Raw genomic sequence first — 18,468 nt, 5'->3', positions numbered from 1 at the left:
GTATTTTAATGGGGATTGCATTGAATTTATAAATTGCTTTGGGTAGTATGGACATTTTAATGATGTTGATTCTGCCAATCCATGAACATGGTATATTCTTCCATTTGTTTGTTTTCCTCTATCTCTTTTTTTAGCATTCTGTAATTTTCTGTGTATAGATCCTTTACCTCCTTTGTTAAATTTATTCCTAGGTACCTTAATTTTTTTTGTTGCAATGGTAAATGGAATTGTTTTTTTAGTTTCTCTTTCTGTGAGTTCATTATCTTCTATATATATAAAATCCTAATATGCAAATAGACCGAACAGAGGAACAACCAAATAATGGGTCGCTATGACGTGTGCTGACCACCAGGGCACGCACAGAACATGGCAGGTGTTGGCAGCAGGTGTCAGAGTGTAGAACATGGTGGGCATTGGCCACAACGGGATGGTGGAGCAGGTGAGCAGGGACACCAAACCAAGGTGGGGTGCCAGTCGCTGTCACTGGGGCAAGCCTGTGGTGGTTACTAAAAATTCTTTGCTCCCTTGTGCCACGGTCCCTCCCAGCACTCACCTGCTGCCAGCACCAGCCCCACTCATACCCATACCTGGTGCCAGAGCCACCTCTCGCACCCGCTGCCAGCACCTGGCACTGATCCTGATCGCTTCACACCATCAGCAGGTGTGAGCTGCAGCTGCTGGCCCCAATCGCCCCTGAGGGCTTCTCCACCTCCCCGGCTGCTGAGGGGCAATCAGGGCAGCAGCTGCCACTCGCACCTGCTGGTGATGCCAGCTCCAATTGCTCTGCACCATCAGCGGGTGTGAGTGGGGCCAGGGCCTTCAGCTTGTGGGAGCAGCAGTGGTGGGAGCAGGGCTGCTGGCAGACAAGGGACTGGGGGCCGAGGTGGGAGGGGCAGGATGGGGGCACAGAGGCTGGGCCAAAACCCACACCTGTGCTCACAGCAGCCTCGCAGTCCACAGTTCCTTTCAAGGTGCACAAATTTGTGCACTGGGCCCCTAGTTAGTGTATAAAAAACGCCATAGATTTCTGGGTTGATTTTGTATCCTGCTACATTGCCGAATTCATTTATTAGTTCTAGTAGTTTTTTGATGGAGTCTTTAGGGTTCTCTATATACAATACCATGTCATCTGCGAATAATGACAATTTTATTTCTTTTCCAATTTGGATGTCTTTTATTTCTTCTTCTTGTCTAATTGCTATGGCTAGCACTTCCAGTACTATGTTGAACAGGAGTGGTGAAAGTGGGCATCCCTGTCTTCTTCTTGTTCTTAGGGGAAATGGTTTTAGTTTTTGTCCATTGAGTATGATGTTGGCTGTAGGTTTGTCATATAGTGCTTTTATTATGTTAAGGTATGATCCCTCTATTCCCACTTTGCTGAGAGTTTTTATCAGGAAAGGGTGTTGGACTTTTTCAAATGCCTTTTCTGCATCAATTGATATGATTATGTGATTTTTGTCTCTCAGTTTGTTTTTGTGATGTATCACATTTATTGATTTGCAGATATTATACCAGCCTTGCATCCCTGGAATAAATCCCTTAGTAAATTATTGAATGCAAGTAGATGTGGGTTGGTTTAGATGAAATAGTTGGGACCTCCCAGTGTCATAATCTTGATGCCTTTTTACCTCTAAAGATTATTATGACAAGAAGAAATTCACTTTTTTAATATGTTTGAAAATACTTTGAATTTATTTTCCAGGCTTTTTCTCACTCAGTGAAACCAGCTATCTTTAAATTAATTATAGAACACACTTTGGTATAGTCAGTGTGTCTCAGTATAATTATCTATAGTATATTTTCCCAAGAAACATAAGAGAAATAAGTTTGGAAATGACTTTTTCAAGTAAAAAATAATGAGGATTAATTATACATTAATTATTTGCCAATTTTCTGCATATGTTTTTAAATAAATCTCAAGTGATTTCCTCTTAATGAGAAACAATCTTCCACCTACTAAAATTCTCTAAAACAAAGTAAGCACCTCTAATGGGATGGTTTTATCCAAGAGGTCAAAGAAAGAACCTTTCCCGTTTTCTCTGAGTTCTTTCTTCCATTAAGTGATAGTTTCAGCACAAGTAAAGAAGATGACTGTCAATTTGTGTCAATGTTTCAGACAGCAGATTGCTTCTTCCTTAGAATTCCAAAAATCAGCTAGTCTAGTTTGAGACTGTGATAGACTCTTTGTTCTGTTTGTCTAGATATTGTGATGCTGTCTGTATATGTTTTGTTACACTTGTCAGATGCATGGAATGTTCTAATATTTCTTAAGACTGTTAATCAAAGGTTATACAAATGTATATAAAAGAACATATAAAATATTTATGTGTAATTATGTTAGTGAGGAGAATAATTTCATAAATACTAACAAAGGAAAGCTCCCTATATTAGAAAAGTTTGTATCTCTCTCTTAGACTTCTCTAGAATATTTTTATGAAGTTGTGCGTACCTAGGAAAGAATCTGAAATGACAAACACTGAACAGAGGACAAATAGAAATAAAAGTAGCAATAAATCATCTGAGTAGAGAAATAAATCACTGTCCAGAGGGAAAAGCCTATATTTAGCAAAAATTTCATGTGAGAGAATCACAAAGAACAGATCTTCCATAATAATTGCCCCTTTGAAGAAACTTGAAAATGGGAGTCCAACTACTAAGCATTGTTGAACTACCTGCCTTATTATATTCAATACTAATGAGTACCACAGAAAAGGCTTGATGATGAATTAAGCCAAGGTACATTTTTTTCCCAAAAGAAATTTAAAGTATTTTTTTGGCTGGGTCTATCCATTTTTTTTGGTTTTATTGCAGACAATTTAAGATAGAATGTATGGCAATTATTTCACTCTGAAGAAATAATTTTTATGCCATTTTTTACTAAGTTATAATGTGATTAAAGGAGTTAAAATATATCTTTTGAACTTTCTTAAAATTACCATTTGAAAGTGGATAATTATCAATCTTTTTAAAGGCTATTTTTAGTTATTGTGAATTCAGACATGTAATAAATTAATATAACCCTCAAATATTGTTTGCTTTCTTCTCTTTTCTGATATGTCAAACCTTCATCTTAATTTGTTTGTTTTTTTTTTAATATATTTTTTTATTGATTCTTTACAGAGAGGAAGGGAGAGAGATAGAAAGTTAGAAACATCGATGAGAGAGAAACATCGATCAGCTGCCTCCTGCACATCTCCTACTGGGGATGTGCCCGCAACCCAGGCACATGCCCTTGACCGGAATCGAACCTGGGACCCTTCAGTCCGCAAGCCGACGCTCTATCCACTGAGCCAAACCGGTTTCGGCAATTTGTGTTTTTTTTTTAACCTTTAATGTTCTCTTTCATATCCCATTCTTTTCTGCATAGAAATTACCTGTAGGGCAATGTAGCATTTCATTATTTCATTCACAAACAGTTTCTGTGATTTCTGGATGTTATACTTATCATTGAAAACTACAGAAATCTCCAAAAAGAACTTATGATGAATTTTCTCTGATCTCTTTATTTAAAATAAATAACAAGTAAATAAATATTGCAGGTGTCCCAATTGGACATAATAATTTTGTAACCTACTAAAAAATAAAACAGTGGTGTAATCAATATTTTTAAATGCAGAGAGTTTTACATAGATAATGTAGTTCATCTAATATTTTTTTAAAAAGGAGAAAATAAAATAGTAAAGTATAATAATATTCCAAGTCTCTAATTGAAAAACTTATCTTTGGTCACACATAATGTATAACCCCTTCAAAAATTCAGTTCAAATATGTGCTTCAAAATTAGAAGCCCTTAAAAGGAAAAAACGTATTGATTTATAACTAAAGGTGATACCTTAACTTTCGTTAAATTATAACCTAAAACAGCACCTTGATACCAGAAATTTATGTGGATAGTGTAAATCACATTGGTATAATATGTCAATGTGGTAAGGAATGTTGTAATTTTAAGGAAGATTGGAGAATCATGTGCTTTTAGTTTATTATTCTGAGTTTTCATATTATGCTAAACAGAGCATTTAAAATACAGTTTTGGTTAACTACAAAGAAAAACTCCATAAAATAAATCTGTTTACAATATGTGATTGGGTGTGGTGCTAAACAGCAGCTTTATGTTTTAGCATAAATTGTTAAATGGGTAGTAATCTCCTCTGCCCACACCCGTTGTACACAGAAGTTGTAAGAAGTGGGATGAAAGCTTATAATTTCACTTTTGATGGAGCAGTGACTGAAGCCTCTCTTTCCTGACCTCTCCACCTCCGCCCACCACTCTTCAGTCTTTTAATTGCCTTTCCTATTACTACAATTTCCTGAGCAGTTAGTGTTTCGGGTAAATTGTGTTTAATAAATAAAATGTAACATCCTTTGGCTCATTTATTACTTTATATTTGATTCTCTTGAGAAAATCTGTGCCATAAAGAAATTGTATTTATAATTATTGGGAGGATTTTTTTAAAAAGAATGTGACTTAAGTGGAAAATGATGTTCCTTGTATTTTACAATCAAGAAATATTGATATTCAGTTAAATTGATTTTTTTATGACCCATATATCAGCATAATATCAGTAATATATCTTGCATTTTTATAAAAAGAGCATAGAGAAATTAGTATTTCAATAAATGCACCCCAAATTTTATTTCATAATAATAACATTGAATAATTATAATATATCCATTTCAATTACACCTTAATACTTGAATTATATAAAAATCTACATGAGATAGAAGTCCTGTGTTGTATATTGTGATCCTCTTAGCCACTCATTCTGTTTTAGTTCATGTGGTTTATATAACTATTGTATTTGGAACATTTGTCACTTCTTTTGAGTTCATGGATTTCATTCATCGTATGATTTGAAGAATTCTTTCAAAAGAAAATTTAATACTAAAACCAAACCAAACCAAACAAAAAAAAAACTATGTTAAAAAGTTAGGGTAGTTATTTTTATCATTCTTACCTTTTAAAAGTATAGAGCCTTGGAAATACAAATATAAGATTCTCCTAGAATAAATGTCCCTTTTTATTTAAAAACTTGCTAGGAGGAAGAATGTTATGGCGTATTTATTTATTTACTTATTTTCTCTGGTGTCTTCATGGTAATTTGGAGGGTAGTTAAACAGTCTTCACTTTTCCAGTACCATCTGAAATTTTACTCATTTTGTAATGATCTTCGCTGTGAGTACAATGATACTTTAGTAACATATTAAGACCTTTAATCCTCTATATTTCTGATTGGCACTTATTTGTATGTAAATAAGTTGGAAACATTGTGTATTACTTTTCTCTTTTTTTGATATTTCTTTTTTAATTAATATACTGATATGTACTTGATCACCATTCGTACATTCAACCATTGCTTATTTAGTGTCTACTATTTATTAGGCACAGTGATCAATATTGTATTTATAAGAGTAAACCTGAAAGACAAGGTATCTGCTCATGAAATTTATTTTCTATCAAAAGTAATTGGATGAAGAATTACTTGTTATTCTTGGATGGCCAGAGTACCTCAGTAGTTGAGCATCAACCTATGAGCCAGGAGATGATGGTTCGATTCCCAGTCAGGGTACATACCCAGGTTGCAGGCTCGATCCCCAGTGTGGGGTTTGCAGGAGGCAGTGATCAATGATTTTCTCTCATCATTGATGTTCCTATATCTCTCTCTTCCTTCCCCTTCCTCTCGGAAATCAATAAAACTATATATTTTTTAAAGTACATGTTGTTCTGGAAGGAAGTAGAGGGACACTAGCCTGGAAAGGTAGGGTCATGGGAAAACTTGCTAGACAAAATTATTTTCAAAGCTAAGAACTCTAGGGGTTTTAGCTAATGAAATGGATGATAGAGATTATGGAACCAGGAAGGTTCAACAAGTATTTTAGGGGGGGAAAGAAACTATGTATTTTTGAAGACTAGAAGGCAAAAGCTCATGGCTGGAGTCTTTAGGTAACTTAAAGAACTTCAGTGTGCTCAGTGTATATAGTGTGGAAGTGGCAATGTGATAGGAGTTGAGGTTGGAGATGTAAGAAAGTGCCAGACTTTGCTAGATTGTTTAAACTGTAGGGTTTGGGACTTTATCCTGAGAGGAATTAAAAGCCATTAAAATAATTTAAAGGAAGGATTCCCAGAATCATAGTTGCTTTATAAAAATATTGTTCTATTATACTACAGAGAATGAATTGGTAGGTTTAAGGGACACTGTGAAGTGTAACATCTAAACAAGCCAATCTTAAAACACCTTTCAATTTCTTTTTTCATTAAATTTATTGAGGTGACATTGTTTAATAAAATTATGTAGGTTTCAAGTGTGATATTCTACGATGCATCATCTGTATATGTGTTGTGTGCCTGCCACCCGAAGTCAAATCATCTTCCATCATCATATGTTTAACCCCCTTTACCCTTTACTACCGTCCACCCTGCTTCCCTCTGGTAACCACCATTGTCTGTGTCTGTGAGTTTTTGTTTGTTTTTCTTGTTTGTTCATTTGTTGCTTTCAGTTTAATGGCCCACATATGAGTGAAATCATATGGCTCTTGACTTTCTGTCTGACTTATTTCGCTCAGCATGGTCTTGTCCTAACTAAAACCAGGTCTGCCGTGGGGACACTGCTTCACCCGGAGTCCTGTCATGTGGTGTATTTTTTCTTCCACCCCAATTGAATCAGTGGGTCTAAGAGTGAAGTAAGTGGCTATTTTGCTCTTTGCTGATGCCTTGAGTCCATTATCTCTCTCCTTTGTAAAAAGCACTCAGATTTGTATCTCATGCTATAAGTCTATATCAAACACATGCCTCACAGTTGCCTTTCTATAGGCTACTAGGATATGCCCCCTCATTTCTTAAAAAAAAAATGTTTTTAGTTATGTTCATTCTACCGAACTACATTTGGGCAACTTTCTTTTTTTAATGTATTTTTATTGTTGGAAGTATTACAGATGTCCCCTTTTTTTCCCATTGACACCCTCCACCCAGCACCCACCCCTCCCAGGCCTTTGCCACACTATTGTCTGTGTCCATGGGCTATGCACATATGCATATATATTCCCCAGTTAATTTCTCCCCATGGGAAACTTTCTTATATATGTTTTTTTCAAATCTCTGGACTACTCTTCCCCAAAGATCCAGCCCTACACACTATCTCAACACTTACCCCTATGGATACATCAATGATCTTTGTCATTACAAATAAGTGCTGGCACCTCCAATTCTCAATTTCATTCATCCCACTCACTGACCACCCTATTTTATAGGTTTACTACCACCTCCAGTATCTCAACTGTAACAATATTTCCACTACATCTTGGCATTGAATTGATAGAATGTTTTATCTGTTCATTACCTGATATCCCCTCTTCTCTCTTTCTGCAGCTTGAAACCCACAGTCAATCATTATAATAACCTCTTTATACAGGTATTCTCAACCTTCTTGCCTGCTTTATCCTGTCATGGAGTTTTGCAAAACCCCAACCCTGATTAATTCCAAATCCTCACTTATTCCATTCATGTACCTGACCATCTGGATAGGAAAGGAAAAGAAAAGCGTAATATGATGCTGAGTCATTTCACTTCAAATTTATGATCAGGAAATGCAAGTTGGTTCTTCACCATACCCAGTAATAATTTTCCCTTTTCCATGCATTCTCTGTCTCATTCTCCCAGATGATTATTGTACAGTACTTTCTACTAGAATTGTCAATAGCTACTCCACATTCTCATTCCTAGCTGATAGCAATAAGGAAACAATATTGGTAAACTTCTATCAGCATTACTGTCTCCATCCTCTGCGACATCTCCTATTCTGAGAAATGTACCTTCCTTGTTCCTACCCAGGCCTTTGCTTTTGACAAGAACTAATTCTTTCTCATCTACACAAAAATAACACTCCAGTGATTCTTCTATTTCTATTCCACATGGTCAGTTTTACAAAGCTTATTTCTTTTATCTCAAAACAATTTTGATAATAAACTGATATTTGTTCTTCCTTCCATGAGCCTACTGCACAGTTATCAAATGTAACCTCACTGCACTTCTGAATCTGTTCTTATAAAGTTTATCAATGACTTCTACTGAGCCAATTGTTCTCAATTTATTTATCTCACAGCAGCATTTCACATAAGGATTGTCTCCACTTGGCTCTCTCTCTATGCCACAATCTCTTGGTTTGCTTCCTACTCCATCTGTCTCTTTTTCTCCGTCTCTGTTGCTGATTTCTTCCTTTGTTGAAACCACTTAACCTTGGCGTGCTCAGCCTTATGGCTCTCTCCTCTCTATATATATTTGTTTACCCCCTTGGTAAGCTTATCCAGCCTTCTAGTTTTAAATATACAAAGTATACTCTAGATTGTACAATTCCTATGAACTAATGGTGATATAGCAATACTGATACAACACTTCCAGCTGTATGCCCAATAGACATGTCAAGTGTCACATTGTTTTTAACTGAGCTGCTGATATTTACTACATTTTTGCAGAAAAACTAAGGAAAACAAAATACCTGCTCACCCTCAATTGTTTTTTATTTTTTTATTTTGATTATTCTTATTCAAACCCTTGAACCTTCTTTTCTTACACACCATATCTAATTCATCTGGGATTCCTGTTGGCTTATAGCTTTGAAACAACCAGAAACTAACCACTTCTCACCACTTACAATGTCATTCTGATCCAAGTCACCATCATCTCTCGCATAGATTATTTTGATAGCCTCTTATTCAGTCTCTCTCTCTCTCTCTCTCTCTCTCTCTCTCTCTCTCTCTCTCTCTCTCTCTCCCCCCCCCCACCACTATTTTGATTTCCTACAGCTTATTCTCAACCCATCAGTCAGTAGGAAGCTAATGTTAATGTATAGCATGTTACTTTGTTCAAATGCCTTAATTAATGTCTCCATTTCACTCAAAATATCAGTCCTTACTATAGCTTATAAAATTCCTCCATGCTTCTGGCTGGTTTGGCTCAGTGGTGGAGCGTTGGCCTGCTCTGGAAAGACCACCCCCTCCCTTTATTCCCCCAACCTAGGGATGTAGTGGCTCCTTTTTTGCATTGGCTCACTTTCCCCCTGTTTGGCTTCATAGCTGTTTCATCACAAATGTAACATACCCTACACGGAAATCCCTTTGTTTTCAGTACCCAGGATAGTCTCACTTCTTCTGGTTAGCCCTTGATTGGTGCAACTCCCCCCACCCCCCACATTCTGTGACTGAGTTCAAAATTCTAACTTGTTTTGAGAGAGAATCCAATTGTATCACATTTGGTTCGTGTCCACCCCTGAATTTGTCCGCTATGAACAAAGAAACAGGGCTATGTAATATGGGAATGGCTGATGGCAACAGTGAAGGCTATTTCAAAAAAAGAGATAAGTATTGTGAGCTGGGCTTCTGTATTTAATATTCTAATAGAGCTATCAAGTATTTTATTAACATATTCAAACAAAACATGCCTGGATCAAAAGCACAAAAATATATGTGCTTTTGGGTTCAGAAACAATTTTTTAGCGAAGACATTCACACATAAATTCTTCATTTCCTCATTTCACTATGCTTGGTCTGTTTGACCCTCCAATAAAATTCAGAGGTGAAACTTTTGAAATGGTTTCAAGTGGTCATCTCAAAAGTTTCCTTAACCTCGGATTTGTATCTACAAATCAATTCAGTGATATAAATATGTGTGTTTATAATTCAATTTCCTTTTAGGCTCATTTTCGTCTGAGCCTTCCTCTTACTGAAATATATTGTTAGGGCATCAGACAGTCTGAATAATGCTTGAATGCTACCAGTGGTCCTACCTATTATAGAATAAAAAGATCATTAATTTTCATATCTAATGCATGCTTTGTACATGCAGAATAACTTTTTGTTAATATTGTGTGCCTTAATTTTTCAAGTGTGTGAGTCTGATCCCTTAACAGGAAAATCTAGCCACTCCTTAAGTGTCTTAGGATACTTTATATTATACTAGGAATAGTCCAATAAATATTTTTTGACAACCAGCTGGATCATTGAAAAAAATTAATACATTGTGATGGTTTAAAACAGAACTTCACAGACATCATTCCCCAGAGATCATCTAAATGAGCCTAGGTCAGCCAAATAATATAAATATTGAACTTCACTTAATAATCATTTCACAAAATGTGGTAACTCACCACAATTATAATACATTGTGAAGGCTTCAAGTACAATTACTAAAAGATTGAGAACAAATCCATAAGTGGAATGCAATCACTTGTCTCCTAGCCTGGAATAAATACTGACAGATGCAAGCTTGTGAAAAGGCTGTATATGAAAAGATATATTCTAAGTCAGAATTTAAAACCTTTCTTCGGACATTTTCCTAAGAGAAAATGTTATGTAAGTCTAAAGTTCTCAATCGAAATTCTAGAAACCAATAATCTTATGACACTAGGTCATAATTCTTTCCTAATTTAACATGTGGAGAAAAAGTTTTGAGAGAGCTCCCCACCCCTTTCTCATCCAGGAATCTGATTCTAGGAAATCTTGTAAAGTGGATGTAGCTTATCTCTTGCATCTTACCCCCTCTTTTCATAACTCTCTTCTAAATACCCATCGCCTTCATACTACCCTAGCTCTAGCACAGTGATTTTCAACCTTTTAAAAACATCTCATTGTACATGTAAACTAATTAATAAAATACTTCAGCACTCCAAAAATTATATTTTTTGCCTATCTGACAAAAATAGGTATAATTTTTTTTCCTTTACACTGGATGGCTACTGTTGTGTTTGACTGTTGTCATATTTTTTTTATTTCACAATTTAAGGGAAAAGAGATCAGGGTATTGTATGTTTTAAAAATTCTTGGGACACACTGGTTGAAAATTGCTGTTCTAGCACATTCTACTCAGATCTGTCTTCAACTGAGGATGGCTTTCCATGGAAACTTATCAATACTCATTCACTAAATTGAGCTTTTCATTGAGGATACAGAAAGATGTATTTCCTTGCTATAGCAAAGAGCTGAGACCCTATTGAGGAAATCAGTAGAACAACAGAACGGTGAGTGTCATTATAGAATGGGATTATCAAGCTCCTCTTAGTTAAAGTTCTTTGAGGGGACTGCAATATACTAGAGTCAAGACTCCTGAGGATAACTCTTGAAGATAACCTCCCCATTCAGTATTATTTCTTGCCACTCCCCCAAAATGCACCTTGTATGTGGCCCAGAAATAGCCACAAGATAATATGTGTCTTGTGTGTCCCCATTCTCAAATTCAGTGTCCATGATGAGTGTCATTAATTGCTTGCAGCACTCATTCCTACTGAATCTGTATCAGTAGCAGCTATAAAATTTCTGCAATTATTGGGTGGCACTAAAGTCTTACAGGCCACCCATTGGCCCTACCAGATGGAAATGGAAATTTTTCTCAGCACAGCTATTTCCAATTAATAGAAGCTGACATTCCAGTTGAAACTCCTTGTGCTCCCTGTTCTAGCTAGCCCATTCTAAAAGACTTATATGCTGTAGCTTTCCGCCTCTCTACGGGACTCTTTATGATCCTTCCCTAACAGCCTGCTGCTTTGTGCTCTGTGTGGTGCTCATTTTATCCCAAATTTTGATGGCAAGGGAGATTTTATCAGTATAATCCTCGGAGAGAAAAGAATTACTGACTGACTGGGAACTGAGCTGAGAGGGGAAATAAAATTGTGCGAGATCATGGACTTTGTGACACATCTTATGACGTGATTAAGCTCTTCTTCTGCCTACAGCAGCTACTGATTTTCCTGTCTACTCTTGTGTGGTCCACATTCATGCCTGTGACTTCTTCTGTTTGTAACATTCTTTTACTCCTCTACATGGCTAATTCCTTCCTTCTTTTTAAGAGCGCAGCCCTCCAGTTTCTCTACCAAGCTTTCTTGGATCTCCCTCTCTCCTCAGCCCATTCTCTGCTAAGATAGGCATTCATCCTTGGCCCATTTTAGGTACTCTTCTGTCAAAACATCTTTTGAGTTGTCATTGATACCTCTGACTCTCCCACTAAACTCAAAATTTCATTTCTTATAGCCAGTGTCTAGCATGTTTTGGCATATATGGAAATTTTTATTGAATTAAATAGAAAATAATTACATCTTTGAGTATATAAAGTAATGAAGTAAAAACATTTGATCTTGTTTGAAGAAATATTTTGTTAGTACATTTTAGAATATAGACATGTGCCACATAACAACAGGCTGCACAGATGACAGTAGTCCCATGAAATGATAATGGAGCTAAAAAATTCCCACCACCTAGTGAGAGGTAATCCTTATAAGGTTGTAGTGCAATGCATTACTCTTTTGTGCTGGTCTCAGTCTATGGATTGTAATGACATTGGCTAGAAATGCCTGTGGGCACTCACCTGGGTCCTAGTGAGCTTCCCACAGACATCTCCCCTTTCTAAGCCAGCTTTACGACTGGACCAATCCTATGGTTCTTACTATAATTGCAAGACACCCTTTAGCAATAACCATTAGGAAACTGAAGAAAAGTAGACTTTATTACTTATAGCCCCTGGAACTTACTACAAGGCATACCAGGGAGCACACAGTAAGATTGTGGGTAGAGAGAGTACAGAAGGAGGGTGTGCAGGCCTGGGGTTCTGCTGTTATTGGGGGCCTAGGGATTTACAGGTTCATTCTGTATAGGTGAATTTAAAATATAAGCATGAGAATTTAAAGTGTAGGAAGAAAAAAAAAAAAACAAGTACCCAGTGGTCAGTTATCCAACTCAAACAGGATCTCTGAAACAAAGGAGCTTCAGCTAGTCCTGTGGTTGGCAACATGTTTATTGGAGATAGTCTTCCTTGAATCTGCTGCCTCTGAAATGGATGCCTTGGCAATGAGAGCTTAAGTCAAACACTTGTGTTACAAAAAGAAAAGCCAGGGGTCAGGGCGTACACTACCATTCCTCACCTGTTGGTGGCAGTGCTGGTGTAAACATCCCTACTGTGCAGCCAGTCCTGTGACAGGATAGCACCCACAATTATAGCAGTGGGCTATGCCATCTAATTTTGTGTAAATCCACTCTATGATGTTCACACAAATATGAAATCACCTAGCGACACATTACTCATAACGTATTAAGTGGTACATGACTGTATACTCCTTTCCTTTATCTAGGTACACATTATATTCATATTGCAATAGAACTGTGTGTGTGTCTGTGTATGTTGGGGGTAATTAGAATATGTGACTGTGGCTATTCATATGTGTGAAAGGAGATATAAGTGTATGTGTATACCTATCTATATATCTACCTATCTACAAGTAATGTATATATGTATTAAAGAGAAAGCTACAAGTTATATATATGCACCTATAATTATAATTTTGGGGCTATCATTGTTTCATCATATTTTATCACTTCTAAATTTGAAATGTTAATGACTTTTAAAGAAAAATATTTTCCATTTTAATAGTAGGATATATAAGAGAATGATATTCTATCTAGACACTATAAATGCCATTTATACTTTTCTGCTTTCTAAAACTAGGAGGTATATGAGAATTTTTGGTAATGGTAATTTCTCTCTACATATGATAGCTATGAGGACAGAACACAACAGTATTTATATGTAGAGAATCTAGAGGCAGATTAGGTTCCAAAACTACTCATTTATATGCAGGACCTTGAATAAGTTCACTGATCTCTCTTTGGCTCCCTTTCATCCTTTTGAAAGTAAGAATAATAATGGCACCTACATTATAACTTTGTTGTAAGGAACAAACAGAAGGCTCATGTTAAGGCTTTAACACAGTACTTGCACATATTGTTCAATGAAAATTAGCGACTGGTGTTGGTAGAATAAAAATGTAATTCAGACTATTTGAGACTTTAGACCAGCCGTGGGCAAACTACGGCCCACGGGCCGTATCCGGCCCGTTTGAAATGAATAAAACTATTGAAAAAAAAGACCGTACCCTTTTATGTAATGATGTTTACTTTGAATTTATATTAGTTCACACAAACACTCCATCCATGCTTTTGTTCCGGCCCTCTGGTCCAGTTTAAGAACCCATTGTGGCCCTCTAATCAAAAAGTTTGCTTAGACCATCTCTGAAAGCTCTGATAACCATGTCGAATTGCTTTCTTTCTCCTCCATCTCTTAAAGACTACTGTTTTACAATGTAAAATTTTCCAGGCCTTCACGCCAAACCTAGTTCAGTTCTATTCAATGTGCAAAGTAAGAATAAGAGAACAGTGTGAAACAACCTTCGCTTATTTTACTGTTATCCCACCAACCAGATGAAATAGCAGTTAATACAGATTCATAATCTTTCAGATTTTATGGGTTTATATTTTCATGTTAATATATAGATTCGCTTTTTAGAAGCTTAGCTTTCAAGGGGAGAAAAGAATGCTAACTAGAAGGAGGACAAAAAGGCAAAGAGGACAAAAGGGAATTTAGAGAGTCTTAAGCCTGTTTAAAGATGGAATGGAGCCCGGCCTGAGTGGCTCAGTGGTTGAGCATTGACCTATGAACCAGGAGGTTGTGGTTCAGTTCCCTGTCAGAGTACATGCCTGGGTTGCAGGTTAGATCCCCAGTGTGGGGTGTGCAGAAGGCAGCCTATTCAATGATTCTTTCTAATCATTGATATATATATAAAAGTTGGACTAAAAAGAGATGAGCTCTTAGAAGTTTAAAGAGAAAAATGAGGCATGTGAAAGATAGGATCGGTATGTGATGAAGTATATGGACTCTGGGTTCAGAGCACAGGGGAGAGCCCATCCACCAGAGATCCCCTTACCATGAAAAGTAGAGGCAAGAGAGTAAAAATATAAAATATATAACATATAAAAACATATATATCATATATGTAGCATGTCTGTTATTGCTGAAGTGGGGAGGCTATAAGAATTGAGAAAGCTCTACTTGATAGTTTCTGTTGGAAAATAATGCAGCTTAATTTGTGGAGTGGTCATAAAGTGGTCATCTATTAACTGACAATTTTAAAAGTCTACCAAAGAATATAAGGAACAAGGTTAATACATGTAGAAAACAAATTTGGGGGAGGGGTTGTTTTAATTAGCATCAGTGGCGTTTACCACCACAGCAGCAAATGTGTTCATTAGTGAAACAAATTTCTACTGAGTACCAAATGCAGCGTATTCAGTTTGGAAATGTTTATCTCTTTTAACCACTGGAAGCTATTTTGTAAAACCAGCATCCTTAGAGAGCTATTGCTGGAATATGTAATCATTTTGGCATAAGACTTAATCCCTAAAAATTCAGTTTGATTTATGGCATGATTTCTTTATCTTTGGTAAGTGAGGGTTTGTGATGAAACAGATGAGCCATTTAATCAGCTTTAAAAAATGCTTGCAATGATGTGTTCTAGGAAAATGCCTCTATTTTCTAAGGTAAGACATCTCTTAATCATACTGGACAGTTTCATTGTATGTGCAATAAAGGAAATGAACAATGGAAACATTTATGTAGTGTCTGATTGTCTGGGGATGATGATCTGTGAGATGCAGACCTATTATTTAATGCTTTGGGGATTCCCTTCTCTTCCTCCATCATTCTTTTGAGCTCTGGTTTCTGTACTAATCATGGGGAGAAAACACAAGCATTTATGTTATTTCTGGATTGGAAAATTAGACTTGTACTTAACAGTTAAATAATATTCTTAATTAACTAAAAATAGAGTTGGCTAAATTGCCATGAGTAATCACTGTGGCATTTTTCTCCTTTTCAGTAGAGAAAAGAGTCCATAACTCTGGGCACTCAGGACATATATATGAAACCCTTCCAATTTGTAGGTTTGTGATTCTAGGTTTTTAATATTTATGGTGCACTGTACCTCTGTGATGGTGATTTATTTTTACTGAGTCTCATGGGTTGCAAATTGTCTTGCCAAGTTCAGGGGAGAATCAGAAGACGAAAGGAAGGCTGAGTGCTATTTTGTTCCCTGTTGAGCTAATTAGGAATCTAGGGCTTATTTAGAAGGCCGCAAATCTCAGCCTCCCTCGCAGTCAATTAGTCTAGCCAGGCTCTAATTTACACTACAGTAGTGTCTCCTCAAGGAGAGAGAGAGAGAGAGAGAGAGAGAGAGAGAGAGAGAGAGAGAGAGAGAGAGAGAGAGAGAGAGAGGTGGGGGGGAGAGGGAGAGAGAGGGCTGACATGGGGATTCTGGTGGAGTGGGAGATTAGTTTGGAGGAAGGACATCTTTTATTATAGTCAGGTAAAAGGAAATGAAGGATTTGCACTGGAAAGTGTCATATAATATACAATAACCTGACCTACTAGAGAGCTGGAACTTCCAAGTGATCCAGAATGTGCAGATCATCTGCTGTTGACATTGTTGCCCTTTGAATCCACAGACTAACTTTTTAATTTTATAGACTGTAAGATGCCTTTTAAATAGTCTAACAGTGGTATATATTTCTGTTATTTTCAAGATAGAAAATTAATTAAAATTATATTTTAATCTCTTTAAGAGTTGATGAATATTTTGTTTTTGATTAAGATAGGAAAGCAGCTCTGGTCTTTCCATCAAAACATTAATGGTGTAAACTATTACTTCTACATGATAGAAAGATTTGCTTTCTTTCTGTTTTTTGTTTGTTAGTTTGTTTTTTGTTTTTGTTTTTTATCAGCTTTTCTTTCAGAATATACCTACTAGTAAATTGGGTGAATTGAGGGCAGGGGTTTATACAGTATTCTTAATACATTCATTATACAAGATCAGGTAAGAGATTTTTAAAAGATAAAAACAATGCATAGTCCCTATTCTAGTAAAAATTACCAAAAAATAAGAAAGAGAATATTCATTAACATACAACCCTGATTAAAGATATTCTTTTTATATTTAAGTCCATTTTTAAACCGGTAATCACCTCATTCCAAAAATTAGAAAAGGCACATATGAAGATAGTTAATTCCCCCTTGTTCTGCTTTTTATATATATCCTTGGCACTATTTGTTTTTCAAACATAAATATGTGTATTATTTGTTCCTCCTTTTTTATACATATAACTTATTATGTTTATGCCATTTTGCTGCTTATATAAGAACAGCTATGACTTGTGCATAAAACCTTTAAGAAAAGACAAATAAGAAAATTACTTTTAGCTAAGAAGAGTTAAGTGATGTTTCAAGGATGATTTTATTTGTTTGATTTATGACCTAAAATATAGTGAGTCAGGGAAAGAACATTTTATACAGAAAGAATATCAAAAGCCAAGGGGCAGGAGAGTGGAAGTTTATGGAATGAATGATTAGAAAACATCAAGCAGTTGATTGGACTATAAATGGACAGAGTAGGGGGAGACAAAGCTAGATGAGTGGTGTCGGGGAATTGTGGGTATTTTTACCATTGTAATCTTGAAACTTTTCCTGCTTTGGAACAAATATTCATATTGTGCCTTCCTGGAGGTGATGGTATTTCTGGGTTTTGATGACTGCTAAAATCTCATTTTTATTTAAGTCAATGGTTTTTATATTACTGCTTAAAATATTTAAAATTTAGTTTAAAGCTTAAGTGGTCTATGTCTTGATCACAGTATAGCTTCACTCTTTGAAACTATCCAGCCACAATCACTGCAAGTTCTTCTCAACTTAGTGTCAAATGACGTTGATACTATCCATAGCAATAGGTCATGGGCCAACGCTAGAAAAACAGAGATTCTGCCAAGTCCCAAACAGAGAATACAATAGATGGATCTGGATTGATTTAACTCTCTGCTCTATCTTCTTGGGGAAGTCTAACTCAGAGGATTTCTGTATAACCAGAGTCCATCAATTTTAACCAGATGCACTCTAGGTCTCTAGATGATATCACAATAATAGGGTAGTCTAGAGAAAAATAATGCTGTAGCTGCTTAGAACAAAGACACCTTGATAAGTGTTTATCACCCAACTCTAAAAAGATGTGTTGCTTAGATTTAATTTGGAGATTACTTTCCTGATGATTTGGATCTAGTGAGTAGGCTGCTAAAAGCAACCTCCTGAGATCTGAGCATTCTCTACCTATTAAGACTAAATAATTTTTTACATCTAAATCTCTATTTTTAGAGTATATAAAATTATAAATACCATAAAATAGAGTGGGTTTTAAAAGCAATATAAAAATTTTTTTCAGCTGTTCTCACACTCTCCCAAATTCCTATCCTTCCGTAGAACAGTGCTTGTGTTTTTACTTAAAATGTGTCTTCCAGCTCAGATTAGTGAATTTGGTGAAATGTTTTAGTGGTATCTATCATTGTCTACACTTAATGTCATTTGCCTTATTTCTATAATTCAAGAAATCAAATCATTTTCTTTTAAAAGTATACCTAAGGCAGTGGTCGGCAAACTCATTAGTCAACAGAGCCAATTATCAACAGTACAACGATTGAAATTTCTTTTGAGAGCCAAATTTTTTAAACTTAAACTATATAGGTAGGTACATTGTTATGAACTTAATTAGGGTACTCCTAAGCCAAACTCAAGCGGCCAAAAAAGCCGCATGTGGCTCGCGAGCCGCAGTTTGCCGACCA

At 36.1% G+C, this 18,468-nt stretch overlaps 1 protein-coding gene across 3 annotated transcripts in view; it reads left to right on the top strand.

Moving 5' to 3' along the window:
• AGMO (alkylglycerol monooxygenase) overlaps window positions 1-18,468 on the top strand; it is a 279,485-nt gene that overhangs the window by 221,611 nt on the left and 39,406 nt on the right. The gene's annotated exons all lie outside the window — the stretch shown is intronic.

This window comes from Myotis daubentonii, chromosome 10, assembly GCF_963259705.1.
Source record: "Myotis daubentonii chromosome 10, mMyoDau2.1, whole genome shotgun sequence".
NCBI classification, from domain to species: domain Eukaryota; kingdom Metazoa; phylum Chordata; class Mammalia; order Chiroptera; family Vespertilionidae; genus Myotis; species Myotis daubentonii.
This window is presented reverse-complemented; position numbering and strand designations above follow the sequence as displayed.